The sequence below is a fragment of the Pleurodeles waltl genome, chromosome 1_2 (assembly GCF_031143425.1).
Source record: "Pleurodeles waltl isolate 20211129_DDA chromosome 1_2, aPleWal1.hap1.20221129, whole genome shotgun sequence".
In the NCBI taxonomy this organism is placed as follows: Eukaryota; Metazoa; Chordata; class Amphibia; order Caudata; family Salamandridae; genus Pleurodeles; species Pleurodeles waltl.
Genome location: NC_090437.1, coordinates 1,280,156,209 through 1,280,183,041, shown reverse-complemented (window position 1 = coordinate 1,280,183,041; position 26,833 = coordinate 1,280,156,209). Strand labels below are relative to the sequence as shown.

General features: G+C 46.7%; 1 long non-coding RNA gene across 1 annotated transcript in view; it reads right to left on the bottom strand.

Annotated features, from left to right (window-relative positions):
- LOC138296221 (uncharacterized) overlaps positions 1 to 26,833 on the bottom strand; it is a 175,946-nt gene that overhangs the window by 132,099 nt on the left and 17,014 nt on the right. The window contains exon 2 of the long non-coding RNA XR_011203789.1: positions 19,906 to 20,004. This is a non-coding gene — a long non-coding RNA (uncharacterized lncRNA). The remainder of the gene's footprint in view (positions 1 to 19,905; positions 20,005 to 26,833) is intronic.

Here is a 26,833-nt window from a genome sequence, read left to right as displayed (position 1 = left end):
TGCATTGTGCAATGTATCTAAAAGGTAGGGAATGTACTTTTAAGTTTTACATGTTCTGATAGTGAAAAAATATTACATGTGTCTATCACTACGGCAAAGTTACCTCTCTCATAGGATAACATTTAAGTTACCTTATTACATTTAATAAGCTGTAATTTCCAAATGGCAACAGGTAAACATTTCACGTTTGGTATCTTTGGAATTGTAATGAAACATCATCTCTTATGGTAAAGTCATGTTATAAATTACAATATTAAAAATGCAACTGTTAGAAAGTTGGCCTTTTCCTGCCTTAGCCATTTAGTGCCTGTAATCTGTCTCTGGGTCACATGACTTTGTGTATCCCTCCTAGACAGCCACACACAATAGAGAGCCTAGGTGTGCCGAGATGGGATATCACTGGCAGGATGGGAGGGTACATGTGGATACAGTCCTACTTACACTTGAATAGGTTCTATCCTGCTTCCACACAAAGGGCTGCATACCCCCAGTAGTTAGTTTGGAACCAGGACAGGAAGGCAGGATGCCTGGGGACTTCAAAGGGAAATCTCTAGAAGCTTCACCCACCTTCCAAAGGAAGGGCACCAGGTATAAATATTGGACCTCAGACACCAACTCTTCAGTACACTTCTGGACCTGTGGATACACTGCCAGGAAGAAGGAGCTGCTGAAAAGACTGCCACTCTGCTGGACCGCTTCCCTGCTGGACTACTGCCTTGCTGGACTGCTGCATTCATTTGACTCCCTGCTGTCTGCTGCCCTCTTGCCTGGGTACTAGGTGACCCAGCAGAACCAATGCATCTCTTTTGCTCTGCGGCACAAACCCAAGTGTAACTGATGCATCATGTCTGCTGCGAGGGTTCTCCTGATGCAAAGGACTCCAGATCAACCCCACAGTCACATCAGAACCACCACCTGTGCAATGCTTTCCTGATGCAGGCTCTGCATGCCTGTGACTGCATGACGCATCCTCTGTACAGAACCTTGCAACACTTCAAAATGAGAACGTAAGGTACTTTGTACAGAGGGCATAACTGGATCACTGTAGCATACTCCCAGCCCATTGCAGTCGGCCTAAACTTGTGACTTTGTCCGAGTTCAGCGTGACCAGTTAGCTACAGTTGGCGCTTTGTGCTTTTTGGTGCTATTTTCACTAAAATCTGTAAATCTGCATATTTTCCATTCTACTTTTTGTCATCTTGGCCTTGTTTTATTTATTAAAAATTATTCTATTTTTCTAAACAGATGTGAGAACCTTTTGTGGTGTGTTTTCCCTGTGATGCTGTTTGAAGTGTTGCACAAATATTTAACACAGTGCCTCCAAGTTAAGTTTGACTGCTCTGTGCCAAGTTAACTGAGGGTTGAGCACCAGTTAAATAAGTGTTTGCTTGTGACTTCACCCTGAGAAGAATTTTGGTTGCTGCTTGAGAAGGATTTCACCCATCTCAACCAGTAACCCAATGCCTGTTTATCCAAACACTACTATTAGATCTCTCAAATGCATTGGCATCTACAAAATACTACCCTTGCTGGACACACAGAAATTCTACTCAGTTGCCCTGACAGTTTCATAAATCCCATCAGTCTTCAACCTTGTGAGCTCTTTTTTCAACATTTGTTGATAATGGGTTGTTAATTTAAGGGAGGGGATACTCCTATGGAAGTAACAGCCCCATTCTCTGTCAGGGTGAACCACAAAAAGTCTTAAATTAATCAGTGCCTAACCCTCTGGTAGCTTGGCACAAAAGTAGTCAGGCTTAACTTAAAGGCAATGTGTAAAGTATTTATGAAACACATAAACAGTAACAAAGTGAAAACACAAAACAAGAAAAATACCACACCAATTTAGAAAACAGAATACATGTTATTACAATATTTAAGACCCAAACAACAAAAATAAAACTGGTAGAACTGGAGTTATGAATTTGTAAACTTTTTAGTAAAATCTAGTGCCTAAAAGATCAAAGGATCAACTGTTGACATAGTCACACAAGACCGTTTCAAAGTAGAAAAATATGACCAACTGATGGAGAGCGTCCCAGATGCAAGAAGTGAATCGGACTTAGAAGAAATTTTGAAGGAAATGTTTTGAGAAGGTAAAGTTCAGAAGGGCAAGACATTAAGGAGTGTCTGAGGAGGAGGCGCTGTCGGGGAGCCACTAGACACAGTTGCAGGAGAATTTCTATGTTTGGACTCAGTCACTTTTTTTGAAAGTAGAAAATCTCCAGTGGGATGAGGTGGGAGGCTGTAGCCAATGATTGTTCCTGGAGGCCGGATACTCCTTTGGTGAAGGACCGCTGAAAAGGATTTTCTACAGTGGAGGACAAATAGTGTGAGCTGCCGCAAAGCCAGGCTGACATACATGAAGGTAAAAAAGGGACTTCCCTATTCAGAAAGCCCACCGAAGGAACACACTCTTGCTGTACACTGGTGACCATCCTAGAGACCTACAGGACAGTTTACTTTATGGACAACTTCTCTGTATCTGATGGAAGTGGAAAAAAGATTAATTCAGGGGGGCAGCCACTCTAGCAGGCATATTAACATCTAAGGAATACCCCCGCCGGTTGGTCTCATGAGAATTAAAATGGCCTGGTATTGTCCCAGGGAAACATTATTCACCCCCAGAACAAGAAGACAGAATATACAGATACCATTAATATCCCCTTTCTGCCCCTCAAGCAATAAGGGGAGCAAAGTAACAAAGAAAAATTGGGGATTACTCAGTTCCCAAGCCGCCCTCAGTGAAGCTCCCCTGTTCTTCTATAAAAGGGGTAACAATTTAGGAGAGCACCTGGTACAAGTCAGAACATGGACACCCAAAACTAGCACCAACCAGTAAACCACAACACCATAGGGCCCACCCACCTGTTATAGTACACTTTAAATGTAAAACTTGCACTGTACGTCCCAAACATTTAACACAACAAACTTTAGAGTGGACACTAACACCTATCCTCTCAAACAACTAAGCAACTGTTGCTCGTTGTTCTCCTAATGTAATCTATGCAATTCACTGTCCTTGCACTCTATTTTACATTGGACAGACAACGCAAATGGTTAATGCCTGCATCATTCAGCATAGAAGCCGCATACGGTGCAAAGTTGAGATTGCACCATTAGTTTCTCACTTTACCTCCTTTAATGACATTGAGAGTGACTTTACCTGGCAGGTAATTGATCAACCTAATCTACCATTATGGAGAAGGGATTTCCAACAACTCTTTCAATGTTGTGAATGGAGTTGGATTACACATTGTAACTCTGTCAACTATGGCCTAAACACCCTTGAAAAACGGTTAGGACTTCAGTTCCAGTTAATTGTCTGGTCACAATGAATATGTATAACATGCTTTTGTAACATGTGTTGTGGTATTCAAATACATTTGTTCTCTTGTAATGTTTCCTCCGATATAGAGGCTTTACTAACTTTTCAACTTTCAGGCATTGTTGCTATTATCTATAATATTCCTCTTTAGCATATCTAATATAGACTGTAAAAGGGACAGAATAAGCCCCTACATCATTTTTTCTCTGTTTGCATTTCTTTTTCTATCCACCTTGGGCCTTCTCTACTGCCATTTTTCTGTTGGTGCCCCTGGAGCTACATTGTGAGCCCTAGTCCCCCCTACTAGCTTGCCAAGCCTCCTTTTTTACAGGTAGCAGTCTAGTTGTTCGTGCACCCATTGAGGCACTGTAGCCCCTGTGGCCCCACTCGTCCAGCGTGGATTCATTCATGTTGTTCTGCCTTTGGAGCTGGATGTATGATGGAACAACACATGCACCAACTACACATGCCTGAACAACGCAGTCGGAACAATGACCACGTTGTTTCCACAAATGTCTTTACCACGCATGCCTTTACAATAATTTTTCGTTGTAAAGGCATGCCTAGTAAAGGCATGTGTGGAACAGCAGGCGTGATTTTCACATGCCAACAAAAAAAAACGACCCCTACCTGCCCTAAAAATAACGCTACCACGACCCTCCCATCCGCCCCTAAAAACTACCCAATAGCCCCCACCCACCCTGAGCCCTAAAAGCGACCACGACCCCCCACTCGCCCAAAAAACAACTGACCTCCAGCCCAAGAATAAAACTACCCTAACAACCACCCACCTTGAGCCTTAAAACCTACCCTAACCCCCACACCTGCCCTAAAAACTGATCCCCACCCCAAAAATAAAAGTACTCCCCACCTAAAAACAAAATTACCCCCACCCTGCCCTAATAATGAAACTATCCCGACTCCCCACCCACTCTAAAAATAAAACTACCTGACCCCCACCCACAAAATAAAACTACCCCAACCCCCAGTTAAAACTACCCTGATACCCCACCCACCCTGAGCCCTAAAGCCTACCCCAACACCCACCCGCTCTAAAAACAACCAACCCCACCCCAAAAATAAAACTACCCTGCCCCTAAAATCAAAAATACCCTAACCCCCCACCCCTGCCCCTAAAAACCTGCCCCCCACCCACCCTAAATACAAAATTACCCGACCCCCTAACCCACCCCGAAAATCCCACCCCCACCTACCCTAAATACAAAAATGACCCAGTCCCCCCATCCTGCCCCTAAAAAAAATGACCCAGACCTCCCTCCCCACCCTAAAAACCATAGTACCCCCGTCCCCCCATCCCACCCTAAAAACAAAACTACCCCAACCCCCACCCCTTAAAAAAAAATAACCCAACCACCCTGACCCCTAAAAACTACCCCACCCCTAAAAACTACCCCCATTCCTCCCCCAGCCCCACTTACTTGGCTGCGTCCTACCCGGACCCCCCACTCCTCCCCTAAAAACTAAATTATCCCAACCTCCCACCCCTGCCCCTAAAAACCCGACCCCCCTCTTGCCCTAAATACAAAATTACTCCAAACCCCCACCCGCCCTAAATACAAAATTACCCTGACCCCATACCCCTAAAAACAAAATTATCCTGACCCCCACCCCCACCCTAAAAACTTCCCCCAGCCCCTCTTACCTGACCGTGTCCTCTCCCGATGCTGACTCTCTTTTTCTCTGCCTTATCCACACATGTGCGTGGTTCAGCACATGCGTGGTTAAGACAGAGAAAAAGGGAGTCATTGTTAATGCAAATATGGTTCCACTTGCGTTAACAACGTTGTTGTGGTTCTGGCATCGTTGTTCCGGACGTTTCCCTTTGGAGATTCATTCTCTGTTTGGTAAGTCTGACAGTGCACTATGTTACTTGTCTTACTTCCGGTATGCCCCTCATTAAATGAGCCCTCACTCTTCTTCCCTTATTGTGCTGATAGTGAACCATTTCCCTTCGGGCCGGGTTCTCACTGTGAGTGAATGTCGGCGTTATGAGCCGATTATGAAAACCAGGTGAGTACTAAGGCATGACGTCCTCCATTATGCAATGCGGGTTCTGAATATAACATATTTCGAGCACCATGCTGCTTTTCATTTCAGATCCATTTCCCTCCTCCAAAAATGACCAGCTGGCACATTTATTCATGGTCCTCTTCACAATACATCTTTTGAATCACTTCCTTCTACAAGGAACCGTAAAAACCTCTTTTCTGGTGCACCGTACTCCTTTTATATGTACATTTTCTATCCACTTTGACCTGGGGACTTCATTCTGGGAATGCTTTTGTTCTAAATTTAGGGCTAACACTAGCTGTTTTCTTTTCTACCCATTTCTTTCAGGCCGCTGGAATAATACATGTACCACAGTTATGGTCAATCTTCAACAGATGATTGACTTAATCCTAGGCTGTCCCTACTTCTAAAAATGCCACTTCTTTCTTTTTACTCTTTTGGCAGCAATCTTTAAACTATGTGTTCTACCTGTCCTGATGATGACCTCTAAGTAACGAAGGTCAAAACGTCATCAACAAATATCAGCAAATTAAGAGAGTGTTTATTTTTGTCATGATCTTGTTAAATCATACCCAATCAAGTACTAATTCATGCTTAAATATTTGTTAACTCAATGTCCATGTGCTATTTGTCTCTTCCCATGTTTACATGCTTTCCTTGAGCCGTTCACTACTCCCTCACAAGGGAAAAAAAAGCGTTAGTGGAAACTTATGTTTGTGTCGGATTTATGCTGTCCCACTATGTTTTAGTTATGTATATGGCCAGATTAGAGATGGACCCGTATGCAGTGGAGAAGCCCCCACATTCCCTTCAGGACATCAGAGAGGATGCTTGCCTCCCTCACATGCCATTACCTGTCCTTTTTTTCTACATCACCTAGCAAGGCTCCTCTAGAGGATCAATGATTAAAAGACTGCCAGTGCCAATGCCAAATTCTAATGTGTTGCTAAAATCCAAGAGGAGATAATATTTTATTGAACCACCATGCTTGGATTGGAAGATGTAACTACTAACTATTGCACCAATGAGTGGTAAGGTAGGGAGTTCAACAAATTTGTAAACTTGTTTACGATGATTTGCAATGTTTGGGGGCTGATGGGTGATTAATTTTTTCTGGAAGTGATTGGCCTTTCAATATTAGTGAAATTTAACTGTGGGGTACGTTCTTTTTTTCTGGGTCCTCAGACCAGACCAGTTACTTTAGTTACCAAAGACAAATCTACACAAAATACTCCTAGTCTGTTTCCCTATTTGTTCTTCAAAGCAGTACACTACACACGTCCACCCCGATTGGTTTGGGATTGGGACGGAGTTACTCAGAATCAACAGGAAGAGGATAGAAGGACTAAAGCCAGGACTACCTCAACAGCTAAAAGGAGAAAGTTACTGACTTCAAAGAGAAACCATGATGATGGTGAAGACTCTGAGGCTTAGTACTCACTCAATTCTGTGGACTGGAGAGTAGTGCATTGATTTAGGAAATGCTGCTGAGTATGTGTTTGCTGCATTGCTGGCTCAAATATGAAACTCCTTTTGTGCTCCTGCCCTTGCTCTGCCTCTGCGTCTCCTTGGTACACTCTGACTCCTCATGAAGCTTACATTGCTTCATTTTGTCCTTCTCCTTTACTCTACAATACCATTACTGTTTATTCAATATGCAGGCCTTCTCATAGTCATCTCCTGCACAAACCAAAACTTAGCGAAATCTCAACACTCCTGCTTACCTACCAGACAGATTCAGCCAGGCACCCAGGAATAACAAACATTCCAAGAAGAATGGAAATGCTCCACCAAATTTGGCAATACAGTATAATTATTCAACAATCATAATTTTTAGAACTGGGTGGGTTAACTTCAATCCTCAGTAATTTGTATTTTTCAAATCTAGAGGACAGACAATTTAGAGATATACTATATTGGGACTCTCTAGCACAGAAGGACAGTTTGCAATTAATTTAACTGAACTGTGTCATACTTATCCCGTCATCATTTCCTTCCACAACAGATTGATGAACACCCCAATTAATATTGTCGTGGTTTTTTGTGTAGTGTTTGTCTTTGTCACACCTTTCCCCAAATGCCCTTTCACATCCATTGATTAAGCACCTAAACCTCTTTCCCCAGGCTGTTTGATTTAATGAGGTGGTACTTATTTTTACACCATAAATGGATCACACACTTGCTGGGGTGGATGTGGTGAAAGCGACACCAACTCACTGCATGACCTTCTGTTACTTGAGTAATATTCCACACTGGTCCCATTAGCATCATAATTAAGGGCTTTTGTTGTGTGTTGTGTAAACACTTAACCCTGTAAAATACTCCTGACTCTGAGCCCACTCCTCCTGACTCCATGATTTCATTTCCTAAGTTTAGTTTTTAAATACTAGCTCTTCACAATTGCTCAGAAGAGGTTGATATTGCTTGTTTTCTGTTATCATATCAGGTCTTCTTTGTTGTGTGTCAAATACTATAATTGTGGTAGTCTGGTCTCAGCCTTTCTAAAGTTATGCTGTTATATGACCCACTAACTCTCTGTTTTCTTTCAATCTAGTTGACAGTGATGGATAACCCTTTGATTAATCCTGCAGTTGGAGTTTGCCTAGGTGGGTGTGGTGTGCTGAGCTCCCTGTTAGCGTGCTAGCCTGCTACTACTACTACTACTACACCCTTAAGATGCTACCTTGGAAAAAGCCCTGCAGTAGGAAGACTCTCTTACCTCATCCATTCAGGTAAGAGAAGGACTATGGATCGAAGTGAACTTGTTCGGTTAGTGTTTGTGTGTATCTAGGTTTTTGTAGGCAAAATAGACAATGGGAATCATCCCCTAGTGGTCAAGATAGTTGCAGAGAGCAGTAGAGCAAGGGTATAAGTAAATGTCATACACATTTAGCCAGATTAAAAAAAAGGCTACACAAAAAGACAGCAGTGCAAACTTAAACACCGAAATAAGCATTTGAGGCTACACTAAAAGACAGCAGTGCAAACTAAAACACCATAATAGGCATTCGAGGCATAAATAAGGTAAAATAAATGATCCCCTTTTATTTTTAACAAATAGGAGACCACCCACAAGAAGCCTACCCCTCTCGCCAAACAAATAGCCCGTCCCCTAAAAGTCCAACGAAAGTCCAAAATGAAACCCAGTTCCAACTTCCTCCCCATCCTCTCAACCTACAACAAGTCCCTCCCACCAAAACAAAAATAAAAAAATGGGCTCAGAAGAGGTCATTTTCTATTTGGGTGCAGAGCTGGTCCATGTTCTGCGCAGCGCTGCTGAGCCAGCTCTCCATGTCGTCCATCTGTTGCAGGATATGGTGGAGAGTGGGAGGGGGTGGCAGCAGGTGCAGTCAGGGACCCTGACAGCTGGAGGCGGTGTCAGTGATGTAGTGGCCTGGAGGATGGAGGCTGAGGCTAGATTGCTGCGGAACTGGATCCTGGGTCAGAGGCATATATTTCCCCCTCTTCCTCCTCCAGAACCTCCAGCACCAGTATTCGGCCTATATACTCTCCAGCCTCTGTTGCCACAGATGGCTGCTATCTTCTGCCTGGTGTGTGGTGCTGGTTGACTGCAGGAGTAGCTATACCAAGAAAAATAAAAATAAACTACACATTGTAAACACTGGTCTTAGCAAACACTTCTTCAAAAGTAGGTAGTGGGTAGAACAGTAGCAGTACAAATCCTGATCCCCTAGGGACAATGGCATCTGATGTGATTATGATTAGGAGAGTCACAGAGCCAATTTTATTAGTTTGTCAACACACATCTCACGTAAAAAGCACTGACTGTCTGGTAGAAAAGAATTAAGGCAGAATAATACCACATTAAAAAAACAGTGATTTAATTTTCTTTCTTTTAAAGCCTTTTCTAGTAACTAAACAGATTTAGTGGAAAAATAAAGATGAATTACCTCTCATTTATAAGTAAGTCACTATGAACTATGGAGTACAGGTTGTGCCAAATTAGTGGAGGCATGCTAGCCAGCGCTTCGAGTACTTTGCTACTGTCTTCTGCTGGGGCAGCTGTGGCCCTGCTCTTCTCCAAATGCCTTTCACTTACTTTACACCCTGAATCCAAAGAGATAGATGAAGAATAAATAAGATATTTCACACAAGTATATAATGCAGACATATAGGCGGTCATTACAACATTGGCAGTAAAAGCCGCTTACCGCCGTGCAGTATACCGCCAACACACCGCCGCGGAAATCCGCCACAGCTATTATGACCCACAGCTCGGAATCCTCAAAAAATCAGACACCCACACAAGTCCGCCACACCAAAGATCAGTGATAAACTGGCGAAAACAAAGCCTCCACAGTCACGCCAACAGAAATACGCCCACACTATCACGAAACACAAATCCATGCAGCGGTCTTTCAACCGCGGTATTCCATTGGCGGTACACACTGCCGCGCTCAAAATACACACACATTTACAAAACACAACCACATTGGACAATTCCAAACACACACACCTGATACACATACACACACCACACACCCAATACAAAATCAAACACACACCCACATCACCCACAAACCCTTACGACAACAAATCACGAACGAAGGCCAGAGAGAGACACACCATCAACAACACTAGCATCCACAGGCACACAACACCATCACCAACATAACTTCCACGCACCACACACTACACACCACTACATATCAGCACACTTATCACCCCACACACCACCCCACACATCACTTACACCACCCCATGGCACGGCAAACACACCCCAGGTTCTCGGAGTAGGAGCTCAAGGTCATGGTGTAGGAAATCGTCCGGGTCGAGCCACAGCTATTCAGATCACGGGTGCAGCACACCTCCATTGCAAGGAAGATGGAGCTATGGCGAAGAATAGTGGACAGGGTCAATGCAGTGGGACAGCACCCAAGAAATCGGGAGAACATCAGGAAGAGGTGGAACGACCTACGGGGGAAGGTGCGTTCCGTGGTCTCAAGACACCACCTGGCGGTTCAGCGGACTGGCGGCGGACCCCCACCTCCTCCCCCACAACTAACAACATGGGAGGAGCAGGTCTTGGCAATTCTGCATCCTGAGGGCCTCGCAGGAGTAGGTGGAGGAATGGACTCTGGTAAGTCAAATCTTAACTATTACATCCCCCACCCAAACCTGCATGCCAGCACATACCCTCACCCTCACCCTCACCCCCATCACTCCAACTCCTCACAAATGTCCCACTATCACAACCCACCCATCCCAACACCAAGCCCTGCATGCAACAACAAAGCATGGACACCCATCACCAAAGCATGCCCACTGCACATACCCATACACCCCCCTAAACCATCATCACACGAGGTCCCACACAGGAATGCAAGCACTGTGGTACACGGTCACCCACCCATTGCACACCATGACACACACAGGTGTAATAACCATCCTTTTATACCCCTGCAGGACCCCTACCCAACGTCACCGGACAGGAGGGTCCACACATGTCCACACCACCAACAGAAGAGGCCCACAGTGATGACAGCACCTCTGTCCAACTGGATCTAGATGACCAGCCTGGCCCATCGGGGACCTCGGGACAGTCGGTTCCCCTCACACTGGCACAGGCCACTACAGAGCTTCCCCCTCTGGAAACACCAGCACAGCACCCACCCAGCGGGCCCATACCTCCGTCTCCAGGACACGTCAATCAGCTGTGTGTCCACCACTACAGGGAACCCAGGCTAACCCACCACCCCAACAACAACAGGGACCTGGGGGCAGTGGTAGTGGGCACACGGTCCAGGGGACGGAGGCCCAGGAACACAGGGGAACTGGGAGGGCTGCTGTGCAACAGGGGGCGGACAGGCCCAGGGAACCCACTCTCCACGAGGCCCTCTCCTCCATCATGGGAGCCTACCACCACTCCCAGGAGACGATGGCAACGGAACTGGTCAAGTTTCAGGAGACCCAGCGCCTGCAGTAGGAACAGTATATAGGCTTCAGGGGGGAACTCAGAACCATCAACTCCACCCTGGGCACCATTGTAGGGGTGCTGAAGGAACTCGTGAACACCAGGAGGGACACTGTGGCACTACAAGGGGGCCCTGACACTAGCCTGGACGATGAACTGCCCACCACCTCCGCCGGCGCTAGTGGACAGGACGCCCCGCCACAGGACCACCACACCAGCACCCCACCCCCTGCAGAGGGAGAACCATCTCGCAAACGGTCCCTGAGATCCAGGAACAAGACAGAGAACGATGCCAAGACCCCCGCCAAAAAATGAGACCACCCTGATTGTCATCCTACTGTCCCACTTTGTCACCCTGTCCATACTTAAACTGCCCTAGCTCCACTTCCTATGCCCATATGGGCAATGCACCTGTGAGACTAATAGACTGGACTCTGCCATGGACATTCCTCCACCATCACCCCTCACCATTTTACTACCCCCTCCAATATTGAGCACTTAAATAAACACCCTTAAAGCACAAAACAATCTGGAGTCTGTCTGTGATTTCGGAATACTGTATTAGCAATAACTGTGTCAAAAAGCTTTTTCATTGGTAATGTCAACATACCTATGTCACACAGCTCTAGTCCATGAGGAATCAAAGCAGATGTCACACAGTGGGACCCACATCTGTGAAATCGTAAGGGAAAGTGACAACTCAGTGACCATACACTGGGTGAAAACGAAAGACAGTAGAGAGGCAGTAGTGTTAAAATACATGTAGTAGGCATGTTTGTATTCTTACCTGTGTCTCACTGGAAATATTGCTGGATCACTGAGTCCCTGTTGTCCATGTCTTCTTCCTCTGCTTCCTCGTCTTCACTGTCCACAGGCTCAACAGCTGCAACAACACCGCCACATGGACCATCCTCCTGCAGAAAAGGCACCTGTCGTCGCAAAGCCAAGTTGTGAAGCATACAGCAGGCCACGATGATCTGGCACACCTTCTTTGGTGAGTAGAATAGGGATCTACCTGTCATTTGGAGGCACCTGAACCTGGCATTCAGGAGGCCGAAGGTCCGCTCGATCACCCTCCTAGTTTGCCCATGGGCTTCATTGTAGCGTTCCTCTGCCCTTGTCCTGGGATTCCTCACTGGGGTCAGTAGCCATGACAGGTTGGGGTAACTAGAGTCACCTGCAAATGGCGAGGGACAACTGTTAGACACACACTAACCTGGAGGGATATCCCCAGACCCAGACGACCATTCCCACTGACTAGCTTCCAGGTGCTCACCTAATAGCCACACACGGTGCCTCTGGAGTTGACCCATCACATAAGGGATGCTGCTATTCCGCAGGATGTAGGCATCATGCACTAAGCCAGGGAACATGACATTCACATGGGCGATGTACTGGTCTGCCAAACATACCATCCGTACATTCATCGAATGATAACTCTTCCGGTGTCTGTACACCTGTTCACTCCTGTGGGGGGGGGGGGACCAAAGCCACATGGGTCCCATCAATGGCACCTATGATGTTGGGGATATGTCCCAGGGCATAGAAATCCCCTTTCACTGTAGGCAAATCCTCCACCTGAGAGAAAACGATGTAGCTCCGCATGTGTTTCAGCAGGGCAGACAACACTCTGGACAACACGTTGGAAAACATAGGCTGGGACATCCCTGATGCTATGGCCACTGTTGTTTGAAATGACCCACTTGCAAGGAAATGGAGTACTGACAGCACCTGCACTAGAGGGGGGATTCCTGTGGGATGGCGGATAGCTGACATCAGGTCTGGCTCCAACTGGGTACACAGTTCCTGGATTGTGGCACGGTCAAGCCTGTATGTGATAATCACATGTCTTTCCTCCATTGTCGACAGGTCCACCAACGGTCGGTACACCGGAGGATGCCGCCATCTCCTCACATGCCCCAGCGGATGGTGCCTATGAAGGACAACAGTGAGCACAGAGTCAAACAACTCAGTGGTATATACCCACAGCTTACACAGAACACCATTCATAATCTAAAAAGTGGCCTGTATGTGTGTTGAGTCTAGGCCTAGGTATGTGTGACGCAGTTGAAAATTAAGCCATGTGGGCCCCTGAAATGGCGGCTGCCTGACCTGTAAAGTGGGACAATGGGATGTGAGGTAACTGCGCTGGCGTTGTACACTGTCGCGGTAGGCGGTCGAAGACCGTGGCGCAATGCTGCATTGGTTAACATTGGACCCTATGGGTCCAAGGAGCCAATGACGATGTACGCCGGCGGTAACGGTACGCACCGCAGCAGACATGACCGCCATTTTCTATCTGTTCAATCACTCAATACCTGATCTTCGACAGGAGAGGACCTACACTGCAAGTGCTGCTGTGACCTCGGTCTGGAAGAGACAATGGCTCGAGTGTCTGGGGAAAGGGCCCCTGACTTCACATCGGAGTAGTTGGAGAAACTCGTGGACGGGGTCCTCCCCCAGTACACGCTACTCTACGGTCCTCCTGACAAACAGGTAAGTACACTGGGAGCATGCTGTATGGGCTATGCCTGTGTGGAGAGGGGTGTATGTAAGAAGGAAGAGGGGAGAGTGTGGTGTGCATGAAACGACAGGGAGTGCATGTGCCACATGGCAAGGGGGCCAATCACTTTGACGGTGCAGTTGGTAATAACTTTCTCTTCACCCTGTACAAATCATGTAGGTCAGCGCCCACCAGAAAAAACATATTTGGCGTGCCATCGCCAAGGCCGTCCGGACCCTGGGGGTCTACCACAGACAGAGCACCCACTGCCGTAAAAGATGGGAGGACATTCGCCGCTGGAGCAAGAAGACGGCAGAGGCTCAGCTGGGGATGGCCTCCCAACGTGGGAGGGGTGCCCATCGCACCATGACCCCCCTGATGTTCAGGATCCTGGCGGTGGCGTATCCGGAGTTGGATGGGCGCTTGAGGGCATCACAGCAGCCACAAGGGGGTGAGTACACTCTCATTCTGCTGATTTTGCGCGCAGTGGAGGGGTCTGGGTGGGAGAGGTGGGCTGTGGGTTTCCCTCGGCCAGGGGGAGTTCCGTAGGCAAGGTCCCTCTGTGGCATCCCACCCCACCTCTGTAGAGTGCCAAGTACACCTAGTCATGCCCCTGTGTCATCCATGTGTGCAGATGTCGTCCACAGTCTAGTAGGCCATTTCCCAGGAATTGAACAGTGGAGCCCAAGAGCACGGCGTAGTGCAGGGGGCTTCTGTGTCTGTCGTGTCTGCCAACGGTAGCGGTAATGCATGCACTCAACATGGCTTTCTTCTGTCGCCCCCCGCCCCTTTTTGTGGTCTCCCTGTTCTTGTGTGCATTAGCATCATCAGGCAGAGGAGCAGTGGCACCGGAGCACGAGGGGGCTGCATCCCACATGGCCATGGAGGGCCACACTACGGAATCGAACGTTACCAGTGGGACGGAGGGCGAGGGGAGCTCCACGGCGGGGACAGGAGCTGAGACCAGTGACACAGACTCGTCCTCTGATGGGAGCTCCCTTGTGGTGGCGGCAACATCTGTGCCCCCCATCTACAGGTACAGCCGCCACCCCCCCTTCCAGCACCGCCCTCCCAGCAGCCTCTCAGCCTTCGCCCCGTGCCCGCTCACCCGGGAGGGTGGGCATCACCTTCGCCCCAGGCACCTCAGGCCCTGCCCCAGTCACCCCTGCTGCCCTCAGTGTGGAGGCCATTGACCTCCTCAGGTCCCTCACTGTTGGGCAGTCTACCATTTTGAATGCCATCCAGGGTGTCGAAAGGCTGTTGCAACAAACCAATGCATTCCTGGAGGGCATTCATTCTGGTCAGGCGGCCCTTCAGCGAGCATTTCAGACTCTGGCCTCAGCACTGATGGCAGCCATTGTCCCTGTGTCTAGCCTTCCCCCTCCAACTTCCTCCACCCAGACCCAATCCCCTGTACCTCAGCCTATCCCAAGCACACCTACAGCCTAACATGCACACACCTCAACACACAAGGTTAGCTCTGGCAAACAAGCACCACACATCCCACAGGCACTCACGCAAGCATCACACACATGCAGACACACCAACATCCACTGGCTACACTGTGTCCCCCTCCTCCTTGTCTCCCTCCACCCTCCCTGTCTCGTCTACACTCACACCTGCATGCACTACCTCTACAGCCACTACTACCATCACCAGCACACCCACCACCACACCCCACTCACGTGCGGTCACCACCCCCACTACCATTCACACGTCCCCTGTGTCCTCTCCCAGTGTGTCTGTGACGCCTCCTCCCAAGATACACAAACGCAGGCACAAACCCACCCAACAGCCATCCACCTCACGACAGCCTCCAGCGCATGCACCTTCACCCAAAGTCAGCAAACGGACACCTCCTACAAACACAACCTCTTCCTCCACTCCCAAACCCCCTCCAGCTACACGTCCCAGTGTGTCCAAAAAACTTTTCCTGTCCAACCTTGACCTCTTTCCCACACCTCTCCCACCCCCTCCATCTCCTAGGGTCCGAACTAGCACCTCAGCCACAACATCTCCGGGACCAGTGGTGACTGTAGTCACCGGAATCTGGAGTGCACCGCCCAACAGGGCAGCCAGTGTGGCACGGAGCCACAGCACACACAGTCCCCCACCTGTGAAGCATCAGAAGTTGGCCAGTGCCCGGCTGGAGAGGGGGAAGACTCCAGCCACCAAAGCCGCTCCCAGGGGTACAGGTGGGAGTGTGGAGTAAGCTGCAACACATTCCAAGGTGGGGAAGGGGCACAAGAAAGTCAGCAAGTCTGGGAGGAGCAGCACGGCGGAGAAGACCATCCTCCCAGCTGCCCAGGAGGCGACCGCCAGCACAAGCCCAGCTGCCCAAGAGGCGACCGCCAGCACAAGCCCAGCTGCTCAGGAAGCCACCGCCAGCACAAGCCCAGCTGCCCAGGAGGCCACCGCCAGCACAAGCCCAGCTGCCCAGGAGGCCACCCCCAGCACAAGCCCAGCTGCCCAGGAGGCCACCGCCAGCACAAGCCCAGCTGCCCAGGAAGCCACCGCCAGCACAAGCCCAGCTGCCCAGGAGGCCACCGCCAGCACAAGTCCAGCTGCCCAGGAGGCCACCGCCAACACAAGCCCAGCTGCCCAGGAGGCCACCGCCAGCACCAGCCCCCCTGGGACAGAGAGGACCGCCAGCACAAGCCCCGCTGGGCCATGAAGGACCGCCAGCAAAAGCCCCGCTGGGACAGAGAGGACTGCCAGCAAAAGCCCTGCTGGGACAGAGAGGACCGCCAGCAAAAGCCCTGCTGGGCCATGAAGGACCGCCAGCAGCTGAGTCACTGCAAAGGAGTCCGCCGCTCCAAGCAACGCTGAACAGGGCACCACCATCTCAAGCACCGCTGAACAGGGCACCGCCGTCTCAAGCACCGCTGAACAGGGCACCGCCGTTTCAAGCACCGCTGGCCCATGAGCGCCAAGGGCTACTGACTCCGTCACCGGCAGGATGAAGCACTCTGGGCACCATGCCCCCTCCAGAACCAGTGGAGAGATCCATCCACTACCTCTGTCCTTAGCAGGATGAAGCACTCTGGGCACCATGCCCCCTCCAGAACCAGTGGAGAGATCCATCCACTACCTCTGTCCTTAGCAGGATGAAGTACTCTGGGCACCATGCCCCCTCCAGAACCAGTGAAGACTGTTATCCACTTGAGAGACTGTGGCTTTGCACTCCCCAGGATTGAACAGTGGGCAACCCACCCACGGTAGAGACTTGAGAGACTGTGGCTTTGCACTACCCAGGATGGAACAGTGGGCAACCCACCCACTGTAGAGACTTGAGAGACTGTGGCTTTGCACTCCCCAGGATTGAACAGTGGGCATGTGGCCCACCCACTGTAGAGACTTTAGAGACTGTGGCTTTGCATTCCCCAGGATGGAACAGTGGGCAACCCTCCCACTGTAGAGACTTGAGAGACTGTGGCTTTGCACTCCCCAGGATTGAACAGTGGGCAAGCCACCCACTGTAGAGACTTGAGAGACTGTGGCTTTGCACTCCCCAGGATTGAACAGTGGGCATGTGGCCCTCTCGTGGATTTGGCGTTGTGCACTCAAGCGGCTGAGGTGCCCCCCCTTTCCCTCCCCCTGAGGTGCCTGTTTGCTTGCTCTCTGATGCCCCTGCAGTGTTCTCTCCGTCATGGTCGGGGATCTTGTGTGGGTCTCGCCCATACTGTGTGGGCCCAGTGTTCCAAGGACTTAATTGGAGCACTACCTGGACTACTATGCTTGGTATATATTTTGTACATGGTGTATATATATATTTTTGCCTACTTGCTTTTAATATATAACAATGGTTACACTCATTTTCTATTGTCTTTGCATTCTTCTGGGGGGGTTGGGGGGGTGTAACTGTGATGTATCATGCTGTATTAGTGTGTGTGTTGTAGTGGGTGGGGGTGTTGCGTGTTGCGTGTGTGTGTCCCTGTTTTTTCCCTCCCCACTCCCCTGTGTCGTAGGTAAGGTGCAATACCGTGGTCTTCGCCGCTGGTGTTCGTGCTCCTGGTAGAGGAGCAGGAAGACAATCGCAGGGAGTATGTGGAGTTCCGGGTCCATGGCGTCCTCGTTCCTCATGGGGTGTGTAGAGGTGTGCCTTTTCCCTTCGAAGTCCTGTTTCCGCTGTGTTTTTATCCGCGGTGAATCCACCCCAGAAAAGGTGGCGGATTGGCCTGTTGTGATACTGTGGGCGGTACATTGTCCTCTGCCTGTCTGTTGGCGGTGACCGCCGCGCTGTTTTATTGTGCCGCTGTGGCGGTCGGAGTGTTAAAGTGGCTGTCTTTGTTGCCGGCTTCCGCTACGGTCGTAATTGCAAAACTTTTACCGCTGGCCTGTTGGCGGTCTTACCGCCGCTTTAACATTGACCGCCAGGGTTGTAATGACCACCATAATCCCACTTTACTCACTGACCTCGCCCACCAAGGCAAATTCTTTCCAACAAATTCATTCGCTCTGCAGTAAGTAAATGAAACTTGACTTACTATACTGCAGGGTAAGGGAGAGGAATTAGGCAGATCATAGAGCTTTGTTATAGAGTAATGAGATATGTTGCTGATCATCGATTCATCATGTGCCTATGCTTTGGATTATTCAGTCACTGTATAGATGGAAGTCTAAAGGGAAAAATAAATCTGTTATGGGAAACCATGAAATATATTTTGGAAACAATTCACATGGCCATAAAAATGTGGCAAATGTCAAGAATGGATTTTTCAATTTCTTTGCTAGGCTAGGATGGAAAAACGTAGGAAGGAAAAAGGAGTGAATTGATAAGTAGTGACTGAGTGGATGAAGGGAAACACACCTTGTGTGGTTGGTTTGCAATACATTGAAAACTTTGTGAATGCTGCATTAACTGAAGAAGATGCATATTGCACAGCCAACACTACAGTCACAAATTGAACCATACTGCACTTCTTCAGTCATGGATGGTGAAGTGCCATGAACTGGGTGGGGGTTAATGAATGATGATGGCTGGCATACATATCTGCCTCACTTAACATATACAGTGAGTCAAGGGATTAGAACACAAGTTAAAAATACCTCCTACTTTGAACCATAGATTTGATAACTATACAAACAAAGTAAGCGATGTAGGTGAGCCGCATGCCCTCTCCCTGTTTATTCAGTTATCCTTTCATTCTTCCTACTATATTCACCCATGGCCACCATGATTTAAGCTTTACTTTCTCTCATCCAGTCTTTCGCCAAAATTCACAATCCATTATCCACCCATTCAGTATCCACTATCCACACTTTCTTTCAATCATCCTTTCACCCATCCATCCATTTACCCAATACTCACCCATGCATCCTTTCACCTACCCAAGCATACTTTCCTTTCACTCATTTCATCTACCCATTCTTTTGACCTACCGTTCTTCACCGTTTCCATCAAGACATAATTTTTAGTGTACATTGTGTGTGCTTTTTCTGAGTTGCAGATAGAAAAGAACATAACCCAACCACCACTGTAGCTGGTAATGTGGGGGATTCATGATCACAACGACGGCTTTGTAGCTAGTGAGTATAATAGTAATTGTCAATAAGCAAGCAATGTGACTTTCTATTGCCTGTCCCTGCTTCTCCCCCTACTCCATCTTGTCCGGCAGGGGCACTTGAGCCGGCACCGCTGGTTGTTGGTGTGGCTAGAATTTTTTTTTTACAGTTTTTAGATGCCAGCTACACCTCCTCTTAATCTTTTCATTAAAAAAAATCATCCGCAATACATTGATACAATTCAGTTAGCACTGTAGTATCTTCTATCAAAAATATCACTCTGGGCATTTTGTTGGTTCACAATGTTAGGAAAACCAAGTATTCAAGCCAATTAAAAACCTTTCGTAATGAAGAGGCAGAGCTATAGCCTACGATGATGATGACTTGGGATCATTGAAGTTCAATAAAGGGGTGAAATAAAACGGTCAATGAAACACAGAAAAAAAGATAGTGCAGGGAAAACAGGAATTAAACAAAAATTGGATAGGGTAGCTGGAAAAAAGAAACAGTATAAAAGTAAACAAGGCATAATTAAAAGTAGTAAAACAGTGGGCTGAGGTAAAAGCTTGGAAAATAATAATAATAATGAATAATAGGACTTACTTGGATCAACAGAGCTCTTAGCATTGGCGCTGGTGGTCAGCGCCTCCTCCCCAGCTCTTGCCATGCCTGCCTCTGTGCCCCTCTTCTGGCCCTTGTGTGCTGATGTACGAAATAAAGAAGACAAAAAAAAATAGATTTGTCGTACAGTTAATCTTCACAAAATTATTAGAACAGTCAAATGCAGTAACATTGTACTCATCTAAATCAAATTGCCTATGTTACTAGTATGATCAAGTATCGTTGAGTTGGCTATACTCCTAAAATTCCTATTCCAAATTTCCTTACCAAAAACTACATTTGGAACTAGTGCATTGCAATGAATGATCTTTGATACTATTCTCTTTTCTCAAACTCCTTGATGGACCAAATCAGTCTCCCTTTTTTTGCAATGCATGGATGCATATTAGCAGTACTACACATCGCTGTGAACCTGCTTGGGACTGTACTAGCCACATAGATAAAAGTCACAGAGAACGCTAATACACTGATATCACTAATTAACTACAGTGACAGGAGGAAGAGGAGTTTGCATTGCATTGGCTTTTTAAATAATCAGCCAAAGCCAGTGCCAACGAGTATGATGAGGAAGCATCGAGCACCTGCCTAGTTCTAACTGATTCACATAATAATATTCTTAACCTGAACTAAACATAACTTACCTCTGAGTGTGAGCAGCATGCTATTCGGAACAAAAGCATTGTAGAGCACAAACACAACAACATAGTTAATACTCACTGCACCCTCTAATCTCTACGCCTACCAGGTCGAGCAGGTCCTGCTCACATTCGATGATATCTGCATAGTGGTGCGCCAGCTGCTGGAAGGTGCGTAGTATTTGGCTGGTGCACTACACACACCAGTGCACCCTCCCCCAATGCAGCTGATACTCCTGCAGGGGTACCCACTGACAGGCCTGCCGTCTGCTGCCAGCATGGAGTGGATTTGGCACTGCACATCAAAAACAAATGCTGCCAACTAACTCTCACCTCACAAACGATGGGCCGGGGCTGCACCCCTTGGTGGTGCTGCCGGCCACAAGGTATGCATCTGCTGCCACTAACTGCTTGGTAGGGCCTGGAGCCATCTCTCCCTTGCTTACCGCCCTGCTCTGCCATTTGTACTGGCCTGGGTGGGAGACAGAAAACAAAAAGAAACAGGGTAGGGAAGGAAGGAATGAAGGAAAGAAGGAAGGAAGGAGGCAAGGAAGGAAGAAAATTAATGAAGGAAGTAAAGGGAAAAATAATATGTTAGACCTGGCATCCTTGGGGTGGTCTCCCCTGTCTTTTTTGCCTCTGCTTCTCATGTTTTGACTGTGTGCTGGACTCTGTTTTTGTTGTTTTTGGTACTCTGGGCACTTTACCAATGCTGACCAGTGCTAAAGTGCAAGTGCTTCCTGTGTAAATTGTATGCGTAATTGGCTGTTCCATGATTGGCATATTTGATTTACTAGTAAGCCACTAGTAAAGTGAACTAGAGGTGCCTAGGACCTGCAAATCAAATGCTACTAGTGGGCCTGCAGCACTGATTGTACCACCCACACGAGTAGCCCTATAAACATGGCTTAGACCTGCCACTGCAGTGTCTGGATGTGCAGTTTTAACCTACCAATTCAACCCGGCAAGTGTACCCACTTGCCAGGCTCTAACCTTCCCTTTTTATACATTTAAGGCGCCCCTAAGGTAGGCACTAGGTAGCCACATGGGCAGGGTGCAGTGTAGGTTAAAGGTGTGACATGTACTGCTGTGTTTTGCATGTCCTTACCGTGAAATACTGTCAAATTCAGTTTTCACTGTTGCAAGGCCTATCTGTCTCATAGGTTAACATAGGGGCTACCTTTAAATATCTTTTAAGTGCATTGGAGCAGATAGAAATATAGAGTTTGGTGTCTCTGAACTCACAATTTAGAAATACATCTTTTGGTAAAGTTATTTTTTTTTAAATTGCCACATTTAAAATGCCACTTTTAGGAAGTGGGCATTTTCTTGCTTAAACCAGTCTGTGACTCTGCCTGCTTGTGTATTCCCTGTCTGGGTCACACTGACAGTTGGGCTGTTTGTGAATCCTCCCTAGACAGTGTCAAAAAAGGAGCTGGGATGTAGCCTGCATATCATGATGGGCCATCTGAGCTAGAGTGGAGGGAGTAGTAGTCACTTACACCTGAATGGGCTGTGCCTGCCCTCACATAATGCAGTCTCCAACCCCCTGGTGTGCGTCTGGAGCCAGGCCTGGGCAAGGCAGGATCTTGTGAACAACAGAGATTTTCCTTTGAAGTTTGCCTACTTCAAAGGCAGAAAGGGGTATAAGTAATGGACCCAAAACCCCAGATTTTTAGATTACTTCTGGAACCAAGTGGAACCTCTGCCAAGGAGAAGAGCTGAAGAGCTGGAGTAGGGGTACTGCCCCTTTGCCTGTCACTGTGCTTTGCTGGGTTGGCCTGCAGTTGCTGCTTCTTCCTGAAAGAGGACAAAGACTGGACTTTGTGGTATATTCCTGCTTGTGAAGAATCTCCAAGGGCTTGGATTGAGCTTGGCTCCTGTTTTGAAGTCTCAGGGCCCTCAGAGACTTCCTCTGCCAGCACCTGGACTCTCTGCTTAGACTCCTGCTCTGCCAAGTGGTGCCCCATCCACTCCCTGGGCCCTTGAGAGGTGAAGTTGGCAGAACAGGGACTGAAATCCACGAACAGGACACCGTGCAGGGAAAATTTTGGCGCAACACCTGCAATGCGGCTGGAAATAGACACACCACCCGATTGGCAGCCGAAATTGATGCACCACCTGCATCGTGGCTGGGAAATCGACGCATCACCTGCATCGCGGCTGGAGAAACAACGCAACACCTGCTTGCAGCTGCTGATAGTGATGCAAACCCCATGCAGCTCGTTTATCCTGCACTGTGCCACCGGATTTCTAACGCATCATCGCTGGGCGCCAAAAATCAATGCAAGCCTGCACGGATCTGAGGTGCCACGTCTGGAAATCAACGCATCGCTCTCTTGCGGGACAGAAAAACTACACCTCGCCGACCAGAGAAGAATGGACGCATGGTCTCGCTTGTGAGTGAGAAATCGACACATCGCTAACTTTTTCAACGCACGCTTGCCCGTCCAGCTTTATTTCTGATGCAAACCAGGTACTTTGTGTAACAACAAAGTTTCTATTGTTTTCTATGGAGTAAAACTCTTATTCTTTTGAAAATTCATAAGTCGACTTGTGTATGTTGGCTTTTTGTCATTTTGGTGTTGTTTGATTTAGATAAATATTGCCTATATTTCTAAACTGCTGTGGTGTCCATTTTGTAGTGTTTTTATTCTATTACTGTGTGTGTTGGTACAAATACTTTGCATATTGCCTTTGAAATAAGCCGGACTTCTTGTGCCCAGTTACCAAGGTGGTAAGCAGGGGTTATCTTAAGTGTGTCTCCCCACTGCCCTGACTGGAGTGAGGGTCCCTGCTTGGACAGAGTACATACTGACTGCCAACGAGAGACCCCATTTTTAACATAATAAAATACAAAAAGTCACGAAAAGTTTTAAAAATGTTTCAAAAATATGTAAAATACACAGACGCAAAAAAACAAACTGATTCAATAAATAATAAGCAATTGCAATGCAATGGGTCTAGCAGGTGCTCTAGTTAGAGCTTTTGGCGTTGTATATTTCTTTTCTTGCCACATAAATTGGAGACGAACATTAGTTGATATAAGCAAGCCGATTCAAAGCGCCATGGATGCCATGAGCATGAGCGCAAAGGAGAGACTCAAAAGTAAAAAAATAAGTTTGCTTACAGTCAAATATGTCGGCAATCGTGCAATTATCCATATGATAGAGTCAGTTTGCAAGTCTTGCTCCTTCCACCTAAAATACAGACTGTGGTCAACTGTTGAGAGATATGCGCTCCTAAAATCTGGTATCTCTCTGTCAGTGAAAGTCCATTTCCAGCACTAGTCATCTATTGTTTGTGACTCTGAATTTGGAGTCCAGGTGGGCACAGCAGATAGTATCCTACTGAACTATGCCCAGTGGTCCATTAGTCACTGGCCAACTAAACTCAGTAGTCCCATTACTGAGGCATTGTAACTCTGATTCTGCACCATAAAGCCATTATTATTTAGCAGATGGGAATCCCAGGTCACATTTGAGTGGTAGGCTCCTTTGTGTACAAAATCATTTGTGACATGTTTGTCAGATTCACAGTTGCCCGGGCTCAAACCAACTGTGATGTCCATCATTCCCCTCAGTCACTGAGAAATGAGGGCAAAGACCAAATGTATCCTAGGAAACTCACTATGGAGTAGCACTCTGGCACCTTCGGTCCTGGGATCTCTAAAATAACAATAGTAAGAGATATGAAACCTAAGGCCCCAATGTTATTATGAACATAGCACCTTGCAACCTAAGTGCTATAAATGAGTCTGGGGTCGTATTGCTAGCCAAGCTTGGTTGATCATCATTGCACCTGCCACATACTCCCTATGTGTAAATTCAAATATTTTTAAAAATGCTCTCAATGGTGATTCAGTTTAATGTGTGTGAGTATTGTGCCATACTGTATCCAAGTTCCTACACTATAGACACTTCCTCAAATAAGGCTTAATTGTGCAACAAAGATACCAATGGAGTCAAGTGTATATTTGAGTAAGTTTGGTAATCCAATTGGAGAATAAGAGGACCTGAGGTTCTGGGAGACCAGTAGTAAAGGATCCACCACATATATTGCCCAGTTCCCTGTGACTGCTCCAAGAGCCAGAAAAAAGATCTCACAAAAAAGTTAAAAATCGTCTTTTACATTACAAAATGATAATTAAATTATTCTGGGAAAATTAGGTACATCTCCTCCTACCTAAATATTGAATGTGACCTTGTGTAATGTAGCAGATGCCGATGTAAACCACTCCAATACCTTCGGGTTGAGTTTGCACTACAGAAAACAGCACAAAAGGACATACAACATTAGAGTTCCTTAAAATGCCCATATTTTTTACAGTTACTAAACTAGCACATTTTAAACTATTATACTAATGTTAAATATTGACCAGGTCTGTTAGAAGGTAACAACTGTTGTTAAATGGCAATCGGAACGGCAAACCAGTTTTGAGACCTTGATAGAAAGGAATTGAATTAACTGATTTTAACTAGAAGCACATCTTCGACAAGGGTTAATGATGTGCGTGGCACATAATGGTTCAGCAAGGAGCAGTTTGCTGATTCAGACCCATTACATCGGACACTTTAAAAAATGAAAAATAAATCAGTTGACAGAAGAGAGCCGGTTCAAAGCACCAGGGCTGCCATGAGCGTGTTCGCAAAGGAGACACACAAATGGAAAAAGAAGTTCACTTGCAGTCAAACATATCGGCAAATGTGCAATTATCCATGTAAAAGGGGCGGTCCCCAAGGCGGTAATAAAACTGCCCAAGGAGGGACAAACATAAAGCATTTACTAATGATAACAAAGGATTTTTGAAAGGCAAGCCCACAAATGAGTGAAAGTGATGGGCGTGAAGTGGGCATGGTTAAAAGCCCACAATAGATACCAAGACGTCAGAAAAGCAGCGCTTGTGCGCTGCTATGCTCAGTCTAAAAATGAAGTGTAGATTAATTAAAGGGATAAAGGATTGAAAAGATAATAGAAGGGTTCAAAATAGCACCATGAACAGGGTAAGATGGCCATGCCCATGTAAACAATGTGGTGCTGTTCGCGTGTCATTTTGAAGTTGAGAACGTACTTCGCATTGCGTTTGACGTAAAATGCAATGTGAACTGGTGTGACAGTGAACTCTGCCTGCCCATGGAACTTTTCGTAGTGCAGTCCAGGATTTTGGCCACTTCATGGAGTTCCGCGTAGTAACTGACTCAATCTTCCAATATGAACTCGGGTAACATTCTGGATGTGATGTTGTTCGACAGATCTGTCTAATTTATTGGGAATCTTGAGCTAGAACATAGCTGGTCTGGCGGGTAAAATTGATGGAGCAAGTTGGCAATTTAAAAAAAAAGAAATGTATTGTTATCTGTCTTCAAGAATCTTAGGATGTTTGTAAGAGTTTTTTTGATGGGTTTTCACCTTTGTCAGTCCCTGCAACTCCCTCTAACTGTGGGAGCATGAAGGACGACCAACTTGTTTTAACTAGTCTGTCCTTGAATTGTAAAATTTAGATATGAGATACAGCTCTCCTAAGTTGGCTGTGTTTTAATATTATTTCCCAAATCGTGTAGATTGTTCATCAATCATTTTTATAATGTCATTGTTCGCAATGTTTTCAAGATCGTGCCCAAGCCCTTAGTTTTTTTTTTAATGGGATACATTATTCTCGACAAAGTTTAGACTCCAGAATTGTTGATGAGTGTTTTTAACATACATGTCTGCATCAAATTTCACCTTTTGGGCGATTGTCTTTAAACATTCTCAGCAGGGCAAAATGATGAACTTTATTATTGATGATTTTACCTTTTCACCTTTAAATAAAATCCCTAAAAAGGTTGAGTGTACCCTGGATAGTCCAACCTTCATTGGCAGAGGACATTCCATGGGATTTACCTTATTTTACTTCACCCACTTTGATTCAATTACGAGGTTTTATGGGAGTCTCTGAGTGACTAAATCCCTTTAATTGCCTAACATGGGCTAAAATTGTTTTTTATCATGATCTTTTCAAATAATGTTTTACTAATTTTAAAATGTACTTAGATGACAGTCACACTGGTGAATCAATTCTCAGTTTGTTGAAGATAATGTGGGATAAAGTAAAGTTAATTCTCACAAGCACAAGGAAATCTACACAAGTTATCCATTACAGATGCTTCGATCACCTGTGTTCTCTGGCCCATTGTGATCTAATTGAGGTCCTCAAAGAGAACCTGAGAGACAGATGTAAAGTAGCCCCCTTTTCTGTCAGTTATAAAAAAGCCATTAAAGATCATGTAATAACT